Genomic DNA, 26,772 nt, shown 5'->3' with positions numbered 1-26,772 from the left:
CCGAAAAAACCGAGAGGAAAAAAGTGAAGTGGATGATATGTATACTGGCCTGTCCGTTCGTTGCCCCACGATCATCTCTCCGACCAGATTTATGGCCGTGTTACCAGTCATTTAAAAAAAAAAAACGTACCAAAAATCCACGACAACCACACGGCGTAATTTATGGGACTAAAAAATTCCGTTGGGAACAATTCAACTCATGAAAAACACCAGCGATGGATATGCATGTATGCATCCCATCTCTTCCTCCCTGTATATCCGTTTGCACTTCTGCAATTGGCACCCGTCCAGAGGTGTGACATGCGTCAACGTGTTTTCTAGTTATAACGGAACTCTGCACACGCTATAACGAAATTGAAACAACACACTAGCGAAACTGGTTCCAACCACAGGGAATTCACTATGTCCTTCCCTGCTAATAGGTCGGAATAGAGATTTATTTAATCCTTCAAGTGCGCTAACAGAGCAATTGGGATGGTCTTTTGAACCACCAATGCATTACCTGTTGTCATGTTGTTGTCGTGTTCTTCAGCCTTGTTTAGACCGTTTGATCATCTGGTTTTGAATAGACATTGAGTGGGCTTGATGTGCTTTACACGATTACTGTATCCTTGTTACAGTTGAAGCATTGGCGAATTCTATAAGTATCTCAAATGCGAAAACGTCTCTATATTGTCCATGAATGCGTTGGACGATCACACGAAAGTGCGAGGCCACTTCCGTTTCCTGAAATTCTTGGTGTCCTTGTGAGTATTGAAGATTTGAATAACTTTTACGACGACATTCACGTCGTATTCGCAGTTTTCGTTTGCAGTTTATTCACTTTGAATCGAAAAATTAAATTACACCTCACGGAAATTGGTATAACCGCTGATTTCTTATTCAACTTAGTAATTGGATTATGAACGGTGAAACTTTTTTGCTAGTAAATAGTTTCAGCAGTTAATATCAATGTCACGGGAAAAGATTAACGCTCTGTGCGGCAGCTGAGGGGAAAGTATTAGGTATAGTTTACAGTGCAGCAATTACCAATTATAAGGAAGCACCAGTAAGTTTTTAATCAGAACTGCTTGGAACATAATCTCAGGAATTTACTTTTGAGCAAAGCTTCCGCAGCGGTGCTTGAAACTCGTTTCAAAACCGTAAGATTGTAAAGTGGTGAAAGTGAAAAAGTTCACGAATTAAAAGTTCACATTAAAACACGTGGAAATACTAACCGGTGAAAGATTGAGACAAAAGTTGATGAAGCATATGAGTGGAATTGAAATTCAATGAAAATAAGTGCATTTATAAACTATCCTGTCTCATGCAAGGAGATGGTATGAGGTAAAGTATGGCAGTACTTTGTGCGTTTAATGGTGGAATGGAGATGTCATTTTTTCTGTCCAACTTCCTTTTCCGCCTCGAACTTTGTTTTTCATGTCGAAAAATTTCAGCTAAGGGTATATACATCGGTCTGTATTTCTGGCCCCCTTTGTTTGAAGCTACACAGGCGATTTAACTCTTCTAGTAAATTCGAAGCGATGCGAGATACGAATTATTGAGATGGGGGAGCTGTAAGTGCGTACATGGTCGAGGACGGGATGGAATACGGCGTAGGAGAAAACGGGGTTGAGAGAAGACAAGAGAGAGGATTTGATATACGGCAGCGATTTTAGGCCTGACTTCCATTTTGAATGGTCGTTCGTAAATTTTCCAAGGGAATCGAAAGGCATGGGTACATAACTTTCGGCATCCATAATACAGCTTTACCTGCAGTCGTCGATTTCGGCATGCGGGAGAAGGAGAAAAGTATGAGACCCTGATCGATGCTCTGCCGGTACGAAGTGAATTATTAAATCTTATTGCATAGACACGTAGTTATATCATTCCATGCAAAGAAAACTATATGCCTTTTCACCATCAATTGGTAGATCCTTTTTTTAGGATATTTCTTCGAAAAAATAAAACGTTCAAAAACGTCGAAGATGTAAATAAATTAAATTGAAAACGATATACGTACTTCTAAATACAGAATCTTGATTTTGATTTGGTAAATCTGAAGAAGTGGTACGTATCGTGTACGATATAATCAAAACGATGTGTTGGAATATAGAGAGTAAAATAACAAAATTGGTTATTCATTTGATAAATGCAAATACAGCGTGATCTCGTATTAAATTATCGTATTGCAAAGAAAAATAAATAATAACGGTTGGTAACGTGTTTTATCAGAGCGAGCGTAAAGCAGTTATGTTGACAAGTAGTCTCGCCATATTCCGCGGGTAAGTAAGATTCCTCTATAACGGACCGTCGATAATGCATTCCCATTGATCTCTATCTTCAACGTAATGAATCAGCTTCTGATAGATTGAACCAAATTGTGACGTGCAGTTTATAGTATCGATCTAGTAAAATCAGCATAACTCACCTTTCTTTAAAATACCATTAAACCAGCTTACCATTGATCGTCGCATAATCCTTGGGCGTTGTTTGAAATTCGATTAAATTAATGTGACGCGAAATATATTGGAATGATAATTTTAACATAATTCTAACATTTGAATTAATTGCACCACCATTTTGCAGACTTTATATGAAACGATTTTACTGTGTAGATTTGATTTTGCAATTGCCACAGAATCACATGGTTATCATGATGGTGACAAACCTTGCCGTGGAGCAAATCAACATATTTGTGTTTCGTGTGAGATTCACTCACTAGCTGTAATACAATTTTGTTTGTTAGAACTAAACACTTTTCTTGGCTTGATTCAACTGGATTCAGCAAGCTGGGACGCTTCTGTACCTGAAATGACATTTCCCTGCATGCAGATGGCCATTTCTGCCGTGTACAACGCTATGCCTCACCGCACTGGCGGAAACTGCCCAGCGCTAATGCTAATTAGCTGAAATGTCATTCCTATTCCTATCTCGGCGTCAGGTACACACATGTAATGAACACAGCACGCCTAGGTCAAGTATCTACCTCTTGTACTCTTCAGATCCCGATGATTCCGACTCTGACTATCCCGGTATGGACAGAGCACACACAGACTACTGCGTTAGGAATCGATGAGCAACCAATTTTCGAAATTATCCGAGTGCACCAGCCAGTCCCGTGACCAGATGATCTAGTGCCTGAGGCAAAGACGAAGCGTTACGTCATCATCCCGCTCAGTTCTCCGAACGCGTTGTGAACTACAATTAACAAAAGATAATATGTTATAACCATAATGTTGTTAGTTGTAGAAAATAAGGTAGCGTAGGACTTGCGTCATATCAATATATGAATGTGGAAATCTCTGTCAAATATGTAACTCGTAATTGATTTTTTGAATAAAATGAAATATTTACATCAAACCTTTTCATGATTTCCCTGAACAAATGTGGCGATTCTGAGGGATAGGGTATCAAAATCGTGAGAGAAAAGTCGAATATTCGATCGATAATTGTTTGTTTTTGTACTCCCTCTTCGCTTCAGATGTTCTCCGTATACCAAAGGCAGTTTTGTGCTGAAATTTCTTTGATTTGCCGTATTCTTAATGTGAGTAGCATACACACCAGCGATCGTGAGCTCTCTCGAGCAAGCAGGCATGGAGTTCAAAACAAAGAATAAACTACGCAATCAAAGTATCAATCAATCTTCATTTTTGCACGACCTCCTAGGTTCAGAAGTTCTTCAGATACTAGAAGCGGTTTTGTGCTAGAATTTCTCCAATTCACCTAAATTTATTTGGAAGTAGCACATGAGCAAGCGGGCATAAGCTCGCTTAAGCAGGCAGACATGCATCACGACACATAGCATCAACATGATGAGCAGTCGATCTAACAGTCTCTGTTTTTGGTCAACCTCCTCGGCTCAGATGTTTTCCTGATACTGAGAACGATTTGACGCGATGATTTCTGCAATGTAGCATGTAAGCAAGCGATCAAATGCTCTACCAAGGGAGCAGGCGTACATGAAGACATAAAGCGTCAACATCATACGCAGTCAATCAAGCAGTCTCTGTTTTTGGTCGACCTCCTCGGCTCAGATGTTCTCCTTATACCAGAAGCAATTTTCTGCTGGAATTTCTCCGGAATAGCATGTAAGCGAGCGATCACAAGCTATCTCTAGCGAGCAGGCATGCATCGAGACACAGTGCGTCAACATCATACGCAGTCAATCAAGCAGTCTCAGTTTTTGGTCGACCTCCTCGGCTCAGATGTTCTCCTGATACCAGGAGCAATTTTCGGCTGAAATTTCTCCGATTCGCTTAGTTCGAAGTGGCTGTAGCATGTAAGCAAGCGATCACATGCCCTCTTCAGCAAGCGGGCATGCATTTAGACACGCAGCATCGATATCATCAGCAGTCAATCAATCAGTCCCTGTTTTTAGAAGAGCTCCTCGGCTCAGATGTTCTCCTGATACCAGGAGTAATTTTCGGCTAAAATTTCTCCGATTCGCTTAATTCTAAGTGGCTGTAGCATGTAAGCAAGCGATCACATGCCCTCTTCAGCAAGCGGGCATGCATTTAGACACGCAGCATCGATATCATAAGCAGTCAATCAATCAGTCCCTGTTTTTGGAAGAGCTCCTCGGCTCAGATGTTCTCCTGATACCAGGAGCAATTTTCGGCTAAAATTTCTCCGATTCGCTTAATTCTAAGTGGCTGTAGCATGTAAGCAAGCGATCACATGCCCTCTTCAGCAAGCGGGCATGCATTTAGACACGCAGCATCGATATCATAAGCAGTCAATCAAGCAGTCCCTGTTTTTGGAAGAGCTCCTCGGTTCAGATGTTCTCCTGATACCAGGAGCAATTTTCGGCTGAAATTTCTCCGATTCGCTTAATTCTAAGCGGCTGTAGCATGTAAGCAAGCGATCACATGCCCTCTTCAGCAAGCGGGCATGCATTGAGACACGCAGCATCGATATCATAAGCAGTCAATCAAGCAGTCCCTGTTTTTGGAAGAGCTCCTCGGCTCAGATGTTCTCCTGATACCAGGAGTAATTTTCGGCTCAAATTTCTCCGATCCGCTTAATTCTAAGTGGCTGTAGCATGTAAGCAAGCGATCACATGCCCTCTTCAGCAAGCGGGCATGCATTTAGACACGCAGCATCGATATCATAAGCAGTCAATCAAGCAGTCCCTGTTTTTGGAAGAGCTCCTCGGCTCAGATGATCTCCTGATACCAGAAGCAATTTTCTGCTGGAATTTCTCCGATTCGCTTAATTCTAAGTAGCTGTAGCATGTAAGCAAGCGATCACCTGCCCTCTTCAGCAAGCGGGCATGCATTAAGACACGCAGCATCGATATCATAAGCAGTCAATCAAGCGGTCCCTTTTTTTGGAAGAGCTTCTCGGCTCAGATGTTCTCCTGATACCAGGAGTAATTTTCGGCTGAAATTTCTCCGATTCGCTTAATTCTAAGTGGCTGTAGCATGTAAGCAAGCGATCACATGCTCTCTCTAGCAAACAGGCATGCAATCAAGCACACAGTATCAACGTCGCAAGCAGTCAATCAATCAGTCCCTGTTTTTGGAAGAGCTCCTCGGTTCAGATGTTCTCCTGATACCAGGAGCAATTTTCGGCTGAAATTTCTCCGATTCGCTTAATTCTAAGCGGCTGTAGCGTGTAAGCAAGCGATCACATGCCCTCTTCAGCAAGCGGGCATGCATTGAGACACGCAGCATCGATATCATAAGCAGTCAATCAAGCAGTCCCTGTTTTTGGAAGAGCTCCTCGGCTCAGATGTTCTCCTGATACCAGGAGTAATTTTCGGCTCAAATTTCTCCGATCCGCTTAATTCTAAGTGGCTGTAGCATGTAAGCAAGCGATCACATGCCCTCTTCAGCAAGCAAGCATGCATTTAGACACGCAGCATCGATATCATAAGCAGTCAATCAAGCAGTCCCTGTTTTTGGAAGAGCTCCTCGGCTCAGATGATCTCCTGATACCAGGAGCAATTTTCTGCTGGAATTTCTCCGAAATAGCATGTAAGCAAGCGATCACATGCCCTCTTCAGCAAGCGGGCATGCATTAAGACACGCAGCATCGATATCATAAGCAGTCAATCAAGCGGTCCCTTTTTTTGGAAGAGCTCCTCGGCTCAGATGTTCTCCTGATACCAGGAGTAATTTCCGGCTGAAATTTCTCCGATTCGCTTAATTCTAAGTGGCTGTAGCATGTAAGCAAGCGATCACATGCTCTCTCTAGCAAACAGGCATGCAATCAAGCACACAGTATCAACGTCGCAAGCAGTCAATCGACCAGTCCCTGTTTTTGGAAGAGCTCCTCGGCTCAGATGTTCTCCTGATACCAGGAGTAATTTTCGGCTAAAATTTCTCCGATTCGCTTAATTCTAAGTGGCTGTAGCATGTAAGCAAGCGATCACATGCCCTCTTCAGCAAGCGGGCATGCATTTAGACACGCAGCATCGATATCATAAGCAGTCAATCAATCAGTCCCTGTTTTTGGAAGAGCTCCTCGGCTCAGATGTTCTCCTGATACCAGGAGCAATTTTCGGCTGAAATTTCTCCGAATCGCTTAATTCTAAGTGGCTGTAGCATGTAAGCAAGCGATCACATGCCCTCTTCAGCAAGCGGGCATGCATTCAGACACGCAGCATCGATATCATAAGCAGTCAATCAAGCAGTCCCTGTTTTTGGAAGAGCTCCTCGGCTCAGATGTTCTCCTGATACCAGGAGCAATTTTCGGCTGAAATTTCTCCGATTCGCTTAATTCTAAGCGGCTGTAGCATGTAAGCAAGCGATCACATGCCCTCTTCAGCAAGCGGGCATGCATTTAGACACGCAGCATCGATATCATAAGCAGTCAATCAAGCAGTCCCTGTTTTTGGAAGAGCTCCTCGGTTCAGATGTTCTCCTGATACCAGGAGTAATTTTCGGCTGAAATTTCTCCGATTCGCTTAATTCTAAGTGGCTGTAGCATGTAAGCAAGCGATCACATGCTCTCTCTAGCAAACAGGCATGCAATCAAGCACACAGTATCAACGTCGCAAGCAGTCAATCAATCAGTCCCTGTTTTTGGAAGAGCTCCTCGGTTTAGATGTTCTCCTGATACCAGGAGCAATTTTCGGCTGAAATTTCTCCGATTCGCTTAATTCTAAGCGGCTGTAGCATGTAAGCAAGCGATCACATGCCCTCTTCAGCAAGCGGGCATGCATTGAGACACGCAGCATCGATATCATAAGCAGTCAATCAAGCAGTCCCTGTTTTTGGAAGAGCTCCTCGGCTCAGATGTTCTCCTGATACCAGGAGTAATTTTCGGCTCAAATTTCTCCGATCCGCTTAATTCTAAGTGGCTGTAGCATGTAAGCAAGCGATCACATGCCCTCTTCAGCAAGCAAGCATGCATTTAGACACGCAGCATCGATATCATAAGCAGTCAATCAAGCAGTCCCTGTTTTTGGAAGAGCTCCTCGGCTCAGATGATCTCCTGATACCAGGAGCAATTTTCTGCTGGAATTTCTCCGAAATAGCATGTAAGCAAGCGATCACATGCCCTCTTCAGCAAGCGGGCATGCATTAAGACACGCAGCATCGATATCATAAGCAGTCAATCAAGCAGTCCCTTTTTTTGGAAGAGCTCCTCGGCTCAGATGTTCTCCTGATACCAGGAGTAATTTCCGGCTGAAATTTCTCCGATTCGCTTAATTCTAAGTGGCTGTAGCATGTAAGCAAGCGATCACATGCTCTCTCTAGCAAACAGGCATGCAATCAAGCACACAGTATCAACGTCGCAAGCAGTCAATCGACCAGTCCCTGTTTTTGGAAGAGCTCCTCGGCTCAGATGTTCTCCTGATACCAGGAGTAATTTTCGGCTAAAATTTCTCCGATTCGCTTAATTCTAAGTGGCTGTAGCATGTAAGCAAGCGATCACATGCCCTCTTCAGCAAGCGGGCATGCATTTAGACACGCAGCATCGATATCATAAGCAGTCAATCAATCAGTCCCTGTTTTTGGAAGAGCTCCTCGGCTCAGATGTTCTCCTGATACCAGGAGCAATTTTCGGCTGAAATTTCTCCGAATCGCTTAATTCTAAGTGGCTGTAGCATGTAAGCAAGCGATCACATGCCCTCTTCAGCAAGCGGGCATGCATTCAGACACGCAGCATCGATATCATAAGCAGTCAATCAAGCAGTCCCTGTTTTTGGAAGAGCTCCTCGGCTCAGATGTTCTCCTGATACCAGGAGCAATTTCCGGCTGAAATTTCTCCGATTCGCTTAATTCTAAGCGGCTGTAGCATGTAAGCAAGCGATCACATGCCCTCTTCAGCAAGCGGGCATGCATTTAGACACGCAGCATCGATATCATAAGCAGTCAATCAAGCAGTCCCTGTTTTTGGAAGAGCTCCTCGGTTCAGATGTTCTCCTGATACCAGGAGCAATTTTCGGCTGAAATTTCTCCGATTCGCTTAATTCTAAGCGGCTGTACCATGTAAGCAAGCGATCACATGCCCTCTTCAGCAAGCGGGCATGCATTAAGACACGCAGCATCGATATCATAAGCAGTCAATCAAGCAGTCCCTGTTTTTGGAAGAGCTCCTCGGCTCAGATGTTCTCCTGATACCAGGAGTAATTTCCGGCTGAAATTTCTCCGATTCGCTTAATTCTAAGTGGCTGTAGCATGTAAGCAAGCGATCACATGCTCTCTCTAGCAAACAGGCATGCAATCAAGCACACAGTATCAACGTCGCAAGCAGTCAATCGACCAGTCCCTGTTTTTGGAAGAGCTCCTCGGCTCGGATGTTCTCCTGATACCAGGAGTAATTTTCAGCTAAAATTTCTCCGATTCGCTTAATTCTAAGTGGCTGTAGCATGTAAGCAAGCGATCACATGCCCTCTTCAGCAAGCGGGCATGCATTAAGACACGCAGCATCGATATCATAAGCAGTCAATCAAGCAGTCCCTGTTTTTGGAAGAGCTCCTCGGTTCAGATGTTCTCCTGATATCAGGAGTAATTTTCGGCTGAAATTTCTCCGATTCGCTTAATTCTAAGTGGCTGTAGCATGTAAGCAAGCGATCACATGCCCTCTTCAGCAAGCGGGCATGCATTAAGACACGCAGCATCGATATCATAAGCAGTCAATCAAGCGGTCCCTTTTTTTGGAAGAGCTTCTCGGCTCAGATGTTCTCCTGATACCAGGAGTAATTTTCGGCTGAAATTTCTCCGATTCGCTTAATTCTAAGTGGCTGTAGCATGTAAGCAAGCGATCACATGCTCTCTCTAGCAAACAGGCATGCAATCAAGCACACAGTATCAACGTCGCAAGCAGTCAATCAATCAGTCCCTGTTTTTGGAAGAGCTCCTCGGCTCAGATGTTCTCCTGATACCAGGAGTAATTTTCGGCTAAAATTTCTCCGATTCGCTTAATTCTAAGTGGCTGTAGCATGTAAGCAAGCGATCACATGCCCTCTTCAGCAAGCGGGCATGCATTAAGACACGCAGCATCGATATCATAAGCAGTCAATCAAGCAGTCCCTGTTTTTGGAAGAGCTCCTCGGCTCAGATGTTCTCCTGATACCAGGAGCAATTTTCGGCTAAAATTTCTCCGATTTGCTTAATTCTAAGCGGCTGTAGCATGTAAGCAAGCGATCACATGCTCTCTCTAGCAAACAGGCATGCAATCAAGCACACAGTATCAACGTCGCAAGCAGTCAATCGATCAGTCCCTGTTTTTGGAAGAGCTCCTCGGCTCAGATGTTCTCCTGATACCAGGAGCAATTTTCGGCTGAAATTTCTCCGATTCGCTTAATTCTAAGTGGCTGTAGCATGTAAGCAAGCGATCACATGCCCTCTTCAGCAAGCGGGCATGCATTAAGACACGCAGCATCGATATCATAAGCAGTCAATCAAGCAGTCCCTGTTTTTGGAAGAGCTCCTCGGCTCAGATGTTCTCCTGATATCAGGAGTAATTTTCGGCTGAAATTTCTCCGATTCGCTCAATTCTAAGTGGCTGTAGCATGTAAGCAAGCGATCACATGCCCTCTTCAGCAAGCGGGCATGCATTAAGACACGCAGCATCGATATCATAAGCAGTCAATCAAGCGGTCCCTTTTTTTGGAAGAGCTTCTCGGCTCAGATGTTCTCCTGATACCAGGAGTAATTTTCGGCTGAAATTTCTCCGATTCGCTTAATTCTAAGTGGCTGTAGCATGTAAGCAAGCGATCACATGCTCTCTCTAGCAAACAGGCATGCAATCAAGCACACAGTATCAACGTCGCAAGCAGTCAATCAATCAGTCTCTGTTTTTGGAAGAGCTCCTCGGCTCAGATGTTCTCCTGATACCAGGAGTAATTTTCGGCTAAAATTTCTCCGATTCGCTTAATTCTAAGTGGCTGTAGCATGTAAGCAAGCGATCACATGCCCTCTTCAGCAAGCGGGCATGCATTAAGACACGCAGCATTGATATCATAAGCAGTCAATCAAGCAGTCCCTGTTTTTGGAAGAGCTCCTCGGCTCAGATGTTCTCCTGATACCAGGAGCAATTTTCGGCTAAAATTTCTCTGATTTGCTTAATTCTAAGCGGCTGTAGCATGTAAGCAAGCGATCACATGCTCTCTCTAGCAAACAGGCATGCAATCAAGCACACAGTATCAACGTCGCAAGCAGTCAATCGATCAGTCCCTGTTTTTGGAAGAGCTCCTCGGCTCAGATGTTCTCCTGATACCAGGAGCAATTTTCGGCTGAAATTTCTCCGATTCGCTTAATTCTAAGTGGCTGTAGCATGTAAGCAAGCGATCACATGCCCTCTTCAGCAAGCGGGCATGCATTCAGACACGCAGCATCGATATCATAAGCAGTCAATCAAGCAGTCCCCGTTTTTGGAAGAGCTCCACGGCTCAGATGTTCTCCTGATACCAGGAGCAATTTTCGGCTGAAATTTCTCCGATTCGCTCAATTCTAAGTGGCTGTAGCATGTAAGCAAGCGATCACATGCCCTCTTCAGCAAGCGGGCATGCATTTAGACACGCAGCATCGATATCATAAGCAGTCAATCAAGCAGTCCCTGTTTTTGGAAGAGCTCCTCGGCTCAGATGATCTCCTGATACCAGGAGCAATTTTCTGCTGGAATTTCTCCGAAATAGCATGTAAGCAAGCGATCACATGCCCTCTTCAGCAAGCGGGCATGCATTTAGACACGCAGCATCGATATCATAAGCAGTCAATCAAGCAGTCTCCGTTTTTGGAAGAGCTCCCCGGCTCAGATGTTCTCCTGATACCAGGAGCAATTTTCGGCTGAAATTTCTCCGATTCGCCTTATTCTAAGTGGCTGTAGCATGTAAGCAAGCGATCACATGCCCTCTTCAGCTAGCGGGCATGCATTTAGACACGCAGCATCGATATCATAAGCAGTCAATCAAGCAGTCCCTGTTTTTGAAAGAGCTCCTCGGCTCAAATGTTCTCCTGATACCAGAAGCAATTCTCTGCTGAAATTTCGATGGTTTTTGTATCTATAATCAGGAATGAAAAGGTTGGTAGAACCGGGACTAATGTCAACCTATTGTCACCGTTTATTCTTCGAGGTCTTCAAAGAGGGCCTAGTTCTTTTCACTTAGATTGTTTATTGCTTGATAGTCAGAGGGGGGATTCAATTGCAATCAGTCCAATTTCGCTACATGCAACGGATCGAAGGATATGGGGATTACTAATAACGAGTCACAAATTTTCAATCCAAGTTTATTCAGGAACCTTAATTCTAGTACAACTGTTGTGGTGTCAGTGTATAGCAGTATATAACTCATTGTAAAATGCTATTAAACTTCAAGAGGATCGAAATATAGTTGAAATAATGAAATATGACGTAAACAATCTGACTTATATTCAAGAAGGAGTGAAACAATGTACATGATCAGAGGACAATAGGTGAAATATGATTAAGGGTAGTTATAATTGTGATTTGTAGGAATGGTCCAGGCATAGAATGTGTGATATACATAATATTGTAGTATGACCATTTTGATGAGCACGAACGAAATGTATGCATTAATGTCTTTGCGCTCAGCCGTATTTCCTCGGTGGTTGGTCCTCCGCTGATGTGTATGTCCATCTGCGTGCCTGCGGGCCCAGGGAGTCTGAAAGAGATTGTACATATTATTTTCAATAATAAATGCTGTTGGTCAAGGAGAAGAGGCTGACGCCTGTGCATTTACGGCGAAAATTTCGACGATTTTGAGGAATGCTGTAATTAATTCTCTTAGGCAATATTCCGAAAGAATTTTGCGAGAGGAATCGATTGAGCGCGGTCCCAATACGCTGCGAGCGATAGCTCAAAAGTTACGGCCGAAAAACTCATGATTTTCGTCGTCATTTCTCTGCTGCTGGTCCTACGCTATTTTTGATGTGTTTTCTAAGTTCCTGGGCGTCGAATTAGTCTAGAAAACGTCATACAAATCGATTCCCAGACAAAAGATTTTTCGTCCAAAAAAAATCCAAGGCTAACCCCTTTGCATTTTTGGTGAAAATTTCGACGACTTTGAAAAGTGCTGCAATTAATTCTGTAGGGCACTATTCCGACGTAATTTTGCGAGAGAAATCGATTAAACGCAGTCCCAATACGCTGCGAGCAACACCTGTAAAGTGACAGCCGAAAAACCCATGATTTTCGTCGTCATTTCTCTGCTGCTGGTCCTACGCTATTTTTCATGTGTTTTCTGAGTTCTTGGGCGTCGAATTAGTCTAGAAAACGTCATACGAATCGATCCCCAGACAAAAGATTTTTCGGCCAAAAAAAATCCAAGGCTAACCCCTTTGCATTTTTGGTGAAAATTTCGACGACTTTGAAAAGTGCTGCAATTAATTCCGTAGGGCACTATTCCGACGTAATTTTGCGAGAGAAATCGATTAAACGCAGTCCCAATACGCTGCGAGCAGCACCTGTAAAGTTACAGCCGAAAAACTCATGATTTTCATCGTCATTTCACTGCTGCTGCTCTGACGCTATTTTCAAGGTGTTTTTTGAGTTGCTGAGGGTCGAATTACTTCAAAGATGGTCGTACAAATCTATTCCGAGACGAGAAATTTCCGGCTTCGAAAATGCCTAAAAAGTAAGGCTTACCCCTTTGGATTTTCGGCGAAAATTTCGACGATTCCGAAAAGTGCTGCAATAAATTTCTTGCGTTACTATTTCGACGTAATTTTGCTAGAGGAATCGATCAAACACACACTCAATACACTGGGAGTAACTCGACTGAAGCTACATCCGAAAAACCGATGATTTTCATCGACATTACCTCTTTGTTTTTTTACGCTTTGTTTTCTCGTGATTTTCATGTACCTTGGGGTCTCACCACTTCAGAAAGGGTTGCACAAATCGAATTTCCGACAAAACATTTTTAGCTCCAAAAAAATTAACGCCCCTTGAATTTGTGGTGAAAATTTCCACGACGCCGGAAAATGGAGAAACTTATTTGTTTATGCGCTGTATCTATGCATTTTCCGTAGAGGATTCGATAGGATGCAGTCTAAATACGATGAGAGCAATCGATCGAAATTTACAGCAAAGAAACAGATTATTCTCTTAGTCAATTCCCTACTCTTGGCCCCACGCTTACATCGATGTTTTTCTATAGGTTTCTGGGAGTCCAAATTAGTCTGGAAAGGATCGTATGAATTGATCCTGAGATAGGAGATCTTATACCGTTAAAGGTGTGGTTTTCGACTCATATCATCATTCCGACATTCCCTTATAGTATTAATGCTTGCCAAATCGCACAATCCTTGAAGATTTCCAGTATTTGAATACCCTTTCTGAATTCCGCTACAACAGAGTGATGCTCCGTCGAAACTCGAACCTTTACCTTCTGTCCGCTGATTCAATATCGAAATGAAAAGCGTGAAGTTGCTCGGTCGGTAAATGTAGGAGCACCGCATGAACCCAACGAGATAACTACGTCGAATAGAGTCTGTGGTGAGAGTCTGATAAGTATATAGGATCTTTTCCCCTCCCTCAATGCGGCATCCTCTGCCGATGAAGTCGTTACACTTTTTAGCTAAGGCTTCGAGGGCCGACAGGCGACTTGAAATGGACTTGTGATCGGTGTATCCAACAGAAAAGGCTACTGTGCACCTAAATTCACCTTATATCGGCAATTTTTGAGACCATCATTTGCACCTCCATTCGCATACCCTTAACCTTCCACTCAGTACCCTCAACCCTATAAAGATTCTTGTAAAATCGCTTTCAGCACGTAAGGCAGATTCGCAGACGATTTTACTTCTAACCTTATGCAGGTCGAAAAAATCTTCAGCCAAATATAGATTTTATTTCATACGCCTTAATTACTCCTTACTAAAGAATCGGGAACTTGTGATCCAAAACAAAATATTTCCTGTTTTGCCTAATGAGCAAGAAATTGTATTATACTAGCTAAAAACGTCGGCTCAATTTCCTGCAAGGTTGCAAACTTCAGTTTCCCGTACGCTTTGTGTTTAAAACTCGAAGGTAGAAATGTTATTTAAGTAATTCAGTACAGTCGTTTTCAAAAGTGAAAAATATCAAAATTCGAAATAAGAACCATGAAGTAGACTAGAACAAATTGTATCAGGTATTCCTACTGTTGAACCATATTAATCGAAGACTTGTTTCAAACCATTTACCCATTACAAAGTCTAAGAAGTAGAAATGTCAAAATATAAAAGTAGCAGAAGCTCGAATTTCTACTTGGTGGAAAATGGAAGTAACTCAAACCATCATGTAACGTAAGCTTGATTCAATTTTGTTCAATTTATAATACGGAAAAGATGAGTGCACTTCTATACCTGCATATTGACCGATCCTTATTCTCCAAATGCATATTTTCAGATCTCAGAGCGTCTTAATCCTTATTCATTGACCGGGCAAAGAATTTTTTCATTAAAAAAAAAAATATCGGCCTAAGTCATGACGCATGCATTGTAATAAAAATTTATTCGCACATCCTGGGTTCAGGTTACTGATATTTATTCCGTGAATTGGCAGCGACTAAAATTGAATAACTGATGAGGCCAAAACAGTTTCGAACATATGATACGAGAGTGAATGCTGATGTACACAATTCATTCGGGATCAATGCATGAACGAAATAAAACTCCCTTTGTAAAATGTAAAACGCTAACCAGAGGCTCGTCGCAATCAATGGCTAATATAATCGTATAAATCATATTTATGAAATTTATATTTTTTCACTATTGATTGAATAAATTTTATATTTTTATTTTTTCCGATTAATACCCTGAATGTAAAAAGTTTTCATTATAATGTTTGTTTCTTATAATTATAAGTTGATCCAGAAGACTTCGAGGTTTCTAAATATATTTGAGTTTTTTTCACAACGATGGAATAGATTTCGTAGAAAAATATGATGCGATCCCTTTGTGAAAAAAGTTAATTCCAGAGCAAATGATCTGGTTGTAAAACCGACTGGTATACATTGCTATTAATGAAGGTTCATGCATATGATAAATGGGTAAGTACATTACAAATGCAGATCTTCTAGGTTCGAGGAGCTTAAGTTGAGAGAGGTTGAAATTCACTCCAACTGCGGTTTACATTCGAATATCTCAAAGTGTTCTACAGCGATATAATAATTATTTTTAAATAACTATACATGTCGACTGATTACACGGATTCACAGACTTCATATTTACGCAATTCGCTAAACTTTCACGTCACAGCTGAGATATCAGACTTTTTATTGTAATTAAAATTTCAAAATTCAATCGGATGTCATATGAACGAGATAAATATTAAATATCGTTACAAGAGATCAGACATGATAATCAGAAGATAGAATTTTGCAATTTTAACCTGGATGCCCGTGAATGTTCCAATTAGCGTTGATTCAAAAGAGAACAGAACCCGCCAATTTTAATTAGTCGCCGATGAATATGCTGATTAGTGTAGAATTAGACGAAAATAGAACTCATCATTTTCTCACAGTTCACATCTGGTGTACATAATATATATGCTAATCCGAACGCGCGCTCTAAGGCGACCTGAACATTATCATACACATATTTTTTATCAAGATAATTATTTCACAGAACTCTGCATTCACTGAATTAATCAATAAAATCTATCGACAAAAATTTATCCTGATTGCTAAATTCGTGCCGAGTATCAAGTGCCATTTAATTTTCATAAATAGATTCCTTTCAATGATCAATATTCTATCGCGAGTTTCCGTTTTTGTTTGTTTTTTTTTTTTTTTTTTTATTCTTGCATAAAACAACTTTATAAATTGTATTTTTATGTCTAGAAAAATAGATGTTTTAACCCTTTCATCGTGACTTTATCATACAGAGCGAATTGCTAACGGCAAATTGAACTGTGGTTTGCTATAGTTTGATGCGCATGCGCTACAATCAAAGAGCAGTTTTTTGCCAGGGTTGCCAACCGTCGTAAATCCTGAAGACTGTTAACCGCGATGTATGTAATCTGAAAAATTTCGCCAATTGTCGGTGTTGAACACAATTACCAGTGACTATTGTAAAAATTTTTGAGGTTAAGCTCGTGATGGTCGGTTGCCCTGGCTAATAATAACTGCTCTTATTATTCAGAAAAATGAGATTGAATCTTACGTAAGAAAAGGGAGGGGGGGTTCGAGAAATCTTATATATCCTTGCATGGGGGTAGGGGTGGTCAAAAATCGTCAAAATCATCCGTACGTAATTAATGAATGGCCCCTTATATACTTTTTTACCACCATTTTTTGTTTTGTTTATTTGATTTCTTGTTCAGTGATCGGTTTGCAGAGCTGCAACTTACCACGACGTGTCGGGATGTTGAAAATCATTTTAGTCTAAATGGGGTAAAGAAGGTCCGTTAATTTGGCGAATCTTATTTGAAGGTGAAAATATTTCTAAACTTTGTAAAGTGGGTAGGCGAACAATTCATCCCTTCGTCTTTATCATCCCCCGTCCACCGCATCTCGAAGGCCACTTCTGCCCGCGGCGCCTCTCCTTATCCACTTGCCTGAGGGTTTAGTACCCTCTAAACTACAATATAACCCGAGAAATTATAGGATAGCTTTCTGCTTGCAGTATGCCGCCTGCTGGCTGCTGGCTGTTGGCTGTTGGCTGCTGCCGTGGCTGCTAGTAGCGACTTAATAAGCTGATAGGGTAGCTTCTGGGCAAGGCAGCAGCTCCCTCTCTCCTCTCCCTCGAACTCTCTCGGGCCCCATTTCTACCCTCAACCCTCCGCCATACCCTCTCCCCCCTTGCACCCTACATTCCGTTACAGCTATGCAGAAACCTCCACCCCTCCCCTGACCTAGTCTGACCTCAGGTTATACGTAACTGCATCCGCTCGAGAGCGAGGTTCCTACCTACTTCCGGGCGTTATTGTCATCCGACATGAACTAATCAACTGCCTATATGGGTGTGCCTTTGGAGTTGGGGATCACCTTTCGCGTTTAGGAATATTTATATATGCAAGTACGTGATGTGTAAAGAAATTCCTTAGCATGGTTACCAATTACATATATTATACGGTACTTAAGGAAACACATCCGAGTAGAATATTTTAAAAATCGATTTTCGAAATTTCGTTTTATGAAGAATATTGTACGTAAATTGCATAATGAAATTCGAAGAATTGTCGAAGTTGCCACTGATTTGCCAAACTTTAAACTTGATTACCTCGAAACTACGTTTTCAGAGTCCGTGCCTAGGATATCTCGAAAATGATACCATCAATATTTACCAAATTTGGACAATATGTTTTTGTACATTTTGTCTCGATCGCTGCGTATGATTTTTTTATAATTCAATTATTTTTTTTTTTTATGATCCAAAAATGTGTTAAATTCAGACCGGGAACCGAACGGTAAAGTCGAAACGTTCAACTTTTCGTTAATAAATAACAAAAAAATAAAAAACAAATCCATACTCAGCGAACGACTCAATTTATTATATTTCAAGATCCTGTTGGAATTTTTTATTTTGAGATCAAGTATAGTTACAAAGGAAATTTGTAATTATACTCGTCATAATTAATAATTACAAAGGATAATTGTAATTATACTCTAAAAAATTAATAATCACAAAGTAATTACTATGTAACTGTTCATTGTTTTGAGTAGAATTACAATTTTCACTTTGTAATTATTAATTATGACGAGTAAAATTACAGTTTTCATTTGTGATTATTGACTATTTTAAGTGTAATTACAATTTTTACCATGTAATTATTAATTGTTACGAGTATAATTACAATTTTCCTATGTATTTACTAATCATTTCGGTTATGATTACAATATTCTGTTGTAGTTATTATTAATTTCAATGCAATTACAATTTTCCTATATAATTATCAATTACTCTAGTAATATAATTACAAACGTAATTAATTAGTTACAACGCTGGAATGAACGAAATTGAATGATTTTGGTTTCAACCAACCAGACTTTTTGAATTTAGAATTGATTATATATTGGACCTGATCGGTCTAGTAGCTTTAAAGTTCTTCGGTCACCATGAAAAAATAAGTAACCATGATAATACCTCGAGATTATTAAGTAAACGAGTTTGCTCGGTCGGTAAAGACACAAGTACTACGTGACCTTAAAACTCACGTTCACCGTGAAGAGTCGAAACGAATGGATCCACCATGGACAAGCAGCCTGAGGGTAAAAAAAATTCTGAACAGAGATTAATAAAGAGAGAAGTAAGCACGATGTAATCGAAATTGTTATGCATCGTTCCGAGAGCTTTAGGATGAAAAAATTTCATCCTCAAAGTTCATTGGCAATGAAAGTACCTCGTGAAATTGTTCAATTACTATACTAGCGTTTTACCTGCAGGCCGTTGGATCGAAGGGAAAAATAAAACCCAGCCAGCTGTGCTGAAATCTCTCGGGAATGATCTCCGATGATTTAGAATTCCACCCTTTGTTCGCAATTGAGCTGCAGGCGTGCTTTTTCTCTACTGTTTGCTAAAAATTCACGGTTATATATATATATATATATATATATATATATATATATATATATATATATAAACCATCGTGCCCGAAAAACGGTTCTTTTCACGGTCTGCTGATCATTATTAATGTATTCCAAAAACGGTTAGGTTCATTCGATTATTATTCCTTAGCCCAGCCGAGTGTATGTCAGAATTTAATTCTCTACTTGCCAAGTTGTGGAACGAATAGCTGACAGTTAGGAAAGAAATATGCACCATAATCAACTCGAATATACATATAAATACACGTTCTATTCATGTGATGTGTATATATAAGTATATAACTATACATATACGTACCGTATTCGGCATAATTCGAGCATAAAAAGCTGCTGTAAAGAAGAAGAAAAAGGAGAAGGAAAAAAGAAAAGAAAGAATAAAGAATAAAAAAAAAAAATAAAAAAAAATAAAATAAGAATAAAGTTTTTCGCGCCTGATTGTAAATAATTTTGTTAGTTTGCCAACTTTTCGCGAGGTTGTTGCCGAAATTTCGTAAAATATAACTCCCTTGCAGAGCAGTTTTCACCGCCTCTCCTTCTTCCCCCTTTTCCCTTCTCCCTCTCCGTGTCTGGGCAACATTGTATTCCTCATATTTTCTGTAACAAAAGTTTTTACATTTGAATACAAAGTTTCGTCCCTCCGCGCCTTTCGGCTTTTCGGCCATCTGTGGCGAAGGGCCGGAAAATGTGAAAACAAATACGCGGCATTAAGAGACGCGAACCGTCATTCCTTTGCTCAAGCTCCGTTGAGTGCTAAACTTCGTTCTGCACGACTGCCGCTGCTTACTTATGTATGAATGTCGTCATAATTTTGTACCGAAGTTTTCATTCTATCCCGTAATCATTCTCCCTCGGCAAGTATGGATTCTACATACAGATATTATCGACGATCTATTTTACCTCTTTTACTCAACAACACTGATGTGAAAATGTTGAAGAAAATTGTGAAGAAAATACTTTTTTTTCTCACGTAAAGATAACGTCGAGTATATTTATTCCTGCAACAAATGATAATTCAATTGCAGAAACACATTTCTTGGAATTACTGTTCAGTGGAATGAAACTTTTTTCCAATATTTGCGATCGGTATTACTTTGAGAATTGCTTTAACAGCAGCTTTTTTACGTAAGTAATCAGTAATGCTCGGTAATAGTCGGATAAATGAAATCTTACTCGGTCGGTAAAGGCTGACTTTAGTATCCTCTTAAGACGGTATTCTGGTCTAGAAATTTTCCAAAAATCGTTTTTTTTCTCCTCCATATTTTCAAAGTTTAGACCTTCAAGAATAAGGCTCTCAGAGGATTTTTGAAAATTTAGATTATTTTCGAAATTACAAATTATAATTCGGAAAAATGTTTTTTATTTCTCTTTTACCTCACTTAGAAAAATGACTAAAATTTAAGCCCTTAGAACAGAATAGCCCCTTAAATAATAATGGTTTAAGCACAAGACAAGTCGTAGAATGTATAGTATATTCATATCTTGATCACTTTATGAAAATTATTTTATCGGAAAGTCGGTACATATTCTAATTTAGCTATGAAAAGTTTATATTTTTAAAAAATATTCCACCATTGAGAAACTTGCAGCGAATCCGATTACAGAATGCGGTTTATTTTCTTGAGAACTGAACAGAGTACAAAAAATTTCTTTTCAGTTTTTGCATTTTTGCATATGCTCCGGAAAAACGGTGGAATTTCTTAATTAAATTATACCAAGAAAACTTAATTACTAGCTGAACGAATAAATCAGTGATAAATTGCGAATCGGTTTTATTTGCATAATCGACTTCTCATGCATAAACTGGTGAAAATTCACACAAAGGTGTGATTCAGCGATTATATTTCACACGGATTTATCCGGTGCGATATTTATCGACACGGTATTGTTTTGTATGATATTTTTTTATTCGCGTTATCATTCTACGCGTATGTTATTCGGATGAAAACGTATCAGATCCACAATGATTTTTTTTAAACGGAATTATTAAACAAACAATAGTATTATTCTCCATAGCATTATTTAATGCGAATATATAGCTAAACATATCGAATTCCACCGTATCGAAAAAAATATCCGTTTATTAGAATATTTATTTATAAATTCAGCTGATAAATTTAACCCGAAATTTTTTTGCAAAAATCCTGAGTCCAGAATTCAACCTTCAATAAATCTGTTGTTTGATTCTTTTGATTCAATTATGATTCTTGGTTGGTTGAAAATGTAGCTCCTAGAAATACGACTTTCAAAAAAATCGACCAGGTTACAATTAACAGTAACATTTTAAACTTATTTTGCTAGTAATAGTTATAAACACAACTGCAGTACTGACTAATTGCACAGTGAATGAATAAATTTTGCAATTTTACGTGATAATTTTTATTTTTTCACTATTCAACTTCCTGCATTTTATAACAACAATTGTTTCACATCTGAATGGCACTACTCCACGGAGTCAATTTTGAGTATTCTTTTTTTCTTAGAGACGCTTGAGGCTAACCGACGAAGACTTTTCTAAACTTGAAGCATTCGTGAGTATTTTTCACCGCTTATACGCAGCGACAACGAAAACGCGAGTTTCTCGTAAGTTTCAGAATTATGGTGAAAGAAGACGCGTTCGTCTATATAAAATTACGGCTAGTAAATATTTTCGCGGATATATTCCGCAGTGACGTCACAGTTTGACTTTTTTTCTGTCGACCTTAAGAGTCTTCAATTTTGTGAACATGCCTCACTTAGTTGTTTGGAAAATGCACCTTGAACTGAAGAATAAAACTAGGCGAATTTCTTAGAAATTTATTACACCCACTTCTAATCGTATGCACATTGCTATTCAATAATTATTTTTCCCGAATTTTTATTTTTTTGTACTTATCCCAGATTTTATAATTATTCGATTATAAGATAAAATAATTTTAAGGTCAAAACTCGTAGGTAAAAAAATCTTGTGCATTACAGTGAAGTGATTTCGATAAAATGATTTAGGTTATATTCACCTCTAGAAAGTAATAACGAAATTACTTGGACAAGTAATCACTTGGAATCTTGGTTTCCTTTCCATTACTTACATCTTTCCAAGACGATCCGTTTATGATTAAAAAATCACTCTTATCAGACCAGGAATAAATTCAAATCCGGCAAAAACGTTGAAAGTGCACCGTCGATAATGCAGATCTCCAGTTTACCTGCATTCATGACTCACACCTCACGATGTTGTTGAAATCTGTAAACGCAGCAAAATACCCGAGTAACAATGGAACGAGCTGGATTTGAAATGGATGGATGGATTACCGGCCAGTTTGCTAGCCGTGCACTTGCACCATTCCGTTGCACTGTTGCACTATACCTACTTTGGCAAAATACAAGCGTGATGACACAGATTCCTCTTTCCCGAAAAGCATTTGCCTCGCGCAGCGTATTACCAGGGATTATTTTCAAGGTTTTTTGGCCTACGGTAAAATAGCCAGGATTTTTTACTGAACTGGACTAGTGAATTAAGGTCAAATTGAAATTGCAAATGTTGTCTTGAAATATCACAGAATAAACTGTTTATCATTCATTTTTTAACACTGTTATCAGTTTCACACTTTAAAATCTGTTATAAGACCTTGAAGAAATTTTTTTAGCAAATTGCAAACATGATCAAGATCCTTGATCAGGAACTTTTCACCTGATTATAAACAGAAAAAGTCTTTATTACACTTGCATTCATTTTACGACGGTTGTAAAATACTTCCAACCTTATTCTAATAACGTTTTAAAATATTATTCAAAAGACTCTGGCAAATTTGCAAAAGTTTTGTTCCAAATTCTGAATACTTTTCATTATGTTCTGATTACTTTCACATTATTTAAGAGGTCTACTAAACTGACAAGCAAAAAAAGGTTTTTTTCGTAATTTTTTCCCTAAATATTTCTTACCTGAAATCAGCCTCAAAAATCTCTAAAATATTTTGTCGTACATCGATCTTGTCATTTTTAAATCCTCAGCTAAATTCACCATCAATTCTGGCCCCTTGATCAAAAGAATATCATTTCTTCAGTGTAAAGTAGCAACAGCAAAAATGACTTGCCTGTAAAATATTTCACGTGTAATTCATTTGCGAAAATTTTTCCGTCCATTTCTCGATTGGCACAGAAAATGAAAAAATCATCTCTAGCTGATATTTCAACTCCATGATTAGTTATTTCATAATCAATTACTTGCCTCGACTTTGTCCCATACTGAGTTCATAGAAAGTAATAATTTATAGTTTTTTTTTAATAAATGCATACAACGTGGTGAAAAAAATGCGAACTTGAATCAGTATCTAAACTCGTACTTATCATTCGTCTTTTAAAAATGTTGGCCACAATGAATTAATGATTTTTCCTACTTTTCCACAAAGCCATTACAATAATCCTTCAGAATAACAGAGTAATTTTTATTTATTATCGTTTAAAAATTTATCATTATTTCTAGAAAGCAAACATCGCATAGGTTTGAATTAAAGGTGACATACTGATATCAAATATAGGTTCAACTTTTATTCAGAATCGATAATTCTTCATCAAACAAGCATGTAAAACAAAACGATTCTTTTATTTTTTTCATTTCTTTTTTCACTAATCATTTATTTTCTGGAATGGACGATGTTAAGTCGATTATTATCAAAGAATCGATAATTTTCCTCCAAACAACAGGATGTTTTAAAATGAATATCTTTTTAAACTCGAATAATCGATACATCGATTCTTTCCAACTTCATCTATATACGTTTATCTATATTCTGTCTTAATTCATCTTCCATTTTTCGTCAGCAGACTTTTCTTTTTCACAAAATCATTAATTTTTTTCTATAGCTTTTTCACCGTTACATTAGCGAGAATTCATGACATGCGAATCGCGTGTTTGAAATTGGATTAAGAAAAATCCTTCCGAATATCGTCAGGTTGTAAAAAAAAAAATTGAAAAAAAAATAAAAATCTCCCCCAACGTTTTTACCGTTGAAGAAAAAGAAGCTGAATTTGTAGAATCGAAATGAATATACGTGTGGTGGGTGAAAAAAATTTTCACTTCAAAAAACGGTATTCATTTTGGCAAAACGTGTCACATTTGCAATGAAAATTTCGCAGACCTTTGGAATCGATGTGCCACCCACCGTCAACTTGGTTGGATGCGAGAGTCTCTCTCGTTTGCGACAGCAGCGGCTGGGTCTTAAAGCATAATATTATAAAAGTGGCGCAGAGCCGTTGTGTTGACAGTGTCATGAATAATTCATTTCTCGACAAGAGAAGCGATTGACGGACGAAGAAAGAAGCACCTTGGTGGTCGTGCTCGTGGTTCATGGTGGATGGAACAGAGGGTTGGTAGCACTGGATGCGAGATTATATGACACGGTTTCAGCTTTGTCATCGGGTGCGCAGTTACGGGAGACAAAAGAGAATAAGCTGGGAATTCTTGAATGGGTCCGAGATAAGAAATAAGAAAAACAAAGACATCCAATGCAAAACGATGGTCTAGGCATGAAACTGGATTGTTTTTAGACGATTCAGTAATTAGTTTTCTCGCGTCTAGGCGTGAAAATTTAAGGAGATCAGAAAATAAAAACGTCACTATTTTGTAGAATTTAACACTTCCGGTGAGGCGGTTAAATTTTCTTTCTTTTTTTTTTTTCTTGTTTTTTTTTTTTGCACCCAAATGTAATTACAAGTTTCCTATACATTTTTCGACGCTGAATGCAAATCTGATATCAGAAAATTTCATACAACTAAAAACAACCCCTAAAATCGTGTGAAAACGGGGTGAGTTATCAAAATTGTTTTATACAATGTTTTTGAATGAAACTTATACGTGAATATTTATTTTAAGAAAGTGCAATTTTAGGCTAAGAATTGGTGCAACCCCCAATACTATCTATATGCATCCATAAGGTGGGTGAAAACTACCCCTAAGGATTGAATTTTGTAAATCTAATGGCCATTCTGATATCTCTGTTTGTCGACCAATGAATTCTAAGCGTTTTTAGTCTAGGGGTGCGTGGAGAAGGGGAGAGAGGGGGGGGGGCAAAACTGGGTACTTAAGATAATACTTAGTTCTCGAAGACAGAAATACGCTGGATCAGTTTTTTTTTTTTTAATTGTAACTAAAGAAAACAAAATGATTTTTAGATGTCGAGGAATGAAAATTTTTTGAAAATTCAATATAATGTTAAAAAACATTTTAAAAACAAAACTTCTTTATAAAATTTTAAGGGTACCCCGTTTTACCCTCCCCTCTGGTACGTTTATTATGAAATATTTCTGCTAGCGAAATATGTTCGCTCTAAAATATGTTTTTGTTTTTGGATGTGTTTATTTATAACAAGTATGGATTGATGAAAAATCCTAATCATTCGAAAGATTGAGTATTTTTTTTTTTTTTTTTGTTTACTTGCAAACGTACAAAAATCAGCATTTTGACAAAATGACAAAGAAAAAAATTAGGGTGCCACTGTAGTGGCTTCTGTGATTAAACGGCTTAAATGTTTAGGAAGTCCCGAAATATAGAAAAGGAAGATAAAGGATAGAAATTATACTGCAGAAAAGTAAAATTATGGAAAAGGGAAATTAGTAGCGAAGATCGAAACATAGAATCATCAGAAATTCTTATTCGTTTTGACGATTGTGAATTTCGACTTCGTTTACTTCGACTTTTCTACGTTTCGCTGTTTTATATGTATTACGAATTTTTTGGGTATAGATTTTGACATTTTTTAAAGTTTAATATTGCAATTTTTCTATTCTTCGATTCTTCGACATTTTGACCTAAGCAATTGTATAACAGCATCGTGGCGTTCCTGCATTCAAAAGAACTGTGAAGGATATAAAAATTATTCCATAAATTATGCAAAATTCTTGGTACTCGCCTCGAGCTCGATCGATAAAGTAGATTATAAGAAAACCATGTCCATTCCTACAGTCTGTTCTAAGGAAATCTCTCGGGGATCTCGTGCTACTTTTGCCATAAAAAGGCAAAGAAAAAGATACTCAAATATTCCTAACATCATTATTATTATTATTCACTTCATATATATAGTCAATTCACTCTCAGATGCCAGGATTCAGTAGCAATCGTACAAATTATGTAAGACAGAAGAAATTATCGTTCGTGATTTTTCACTCCTTAGCAAAGATAACGGTTAAATTATCGATGTAAGTTGGACTAGTTTTAATCTTAAAGATAAGCTTATCATCTCAGACTTTATCTTAAAACTGTATAAATATAAAACGGAAAGAATCAGTGATGTATTCGCTTATCAATAAAAAAAAATTTTAATTTTACTCACTAAAAATTTAGCAACTAAAAATTCCCCAATTTAAAAAACGCCAATTTCACATAACCCAGATCATTTGACATTGCCAATTCGTCGATGATTTAACGACGTATTTCCAATTCAGAAGAATTTCGCAGATGCTTTAAAGAGATCTTGGAAATCGATGAGGAAAATTGACATTTTTTACACTTTTCCCAGCCTTATTATAATAAAAAAATCAATGCCTCATGGTTCATTTTTAGTTTCAGATCCTGCCGGTCTTGGATGGCTCCAGTAATTCGTAAGTCTTTTTTCAATGATCCGTTATCCACTAATTTTCCCAGAATTACCAAAAACATCGATTTTCATTCAAACAAAAGTGAAAAAGAAAATTCTTATTAGACGAAATTATGCGTAATATATAATAATTTTCGATGAATTTTGATTTCAAAATTTCTCAGGCAATTGATATTGCTATTGTCAAACATTAAATAAATTTGTGAAACTGTTATAATAGAAGTACAATTTCGCGATGAGGTTCAATTCAAACTTTAAATCGACCAGATAAAC

The 26,772-nt window shown here is 38.8% G+C and overlaps 1 protein-coding gene across 4 annotated transcripts in view; it reads left to right on the top strand.

Annotated features, from left to right (window-relative positions):
• The window catches only part of LOC124414092 (leucine-rich repeat-containing protein 24-like), a 118,367-nt gene that overhangs the window by 57,067 nt on the left and 34,528 nt on the right, over positions 1-26,772 (top strand). For 3 of the 4 annotated variants that reach the window (XM_046895004.1, XM_046895003.1, XM_046895001.1), the window contains exon 2: positions 26,466-26,503. The gene's annotated coding sequence lies outside the window, so the exon portion shown is untranslated. The remainder of the gene's footprint in view (positions 1-26,465; positions 26,504-26,772) is intronic. The other variant, XM_046895002.1, reaches the window with a different exon arrangement.

Source organism: Diprion similis, chromosome 13 (assembly GCF_021155765.1).
Source record: "Diprion similis isolate iyDipSimi1 chromosome 13, iyDipSimi1.1, whole genome shotgun sequence".
In the NCBI taxonomy this organism is placed as follows: domain Eukaryota; kingdom Metazoa; phylum Arthropoda; class Insecta; order Hymenoptera; family Diprionidae; genus Diprion; species Diprion similis.
This window is presented reverse-complemented; position numbering and strand designations above follow the sequence as displayed.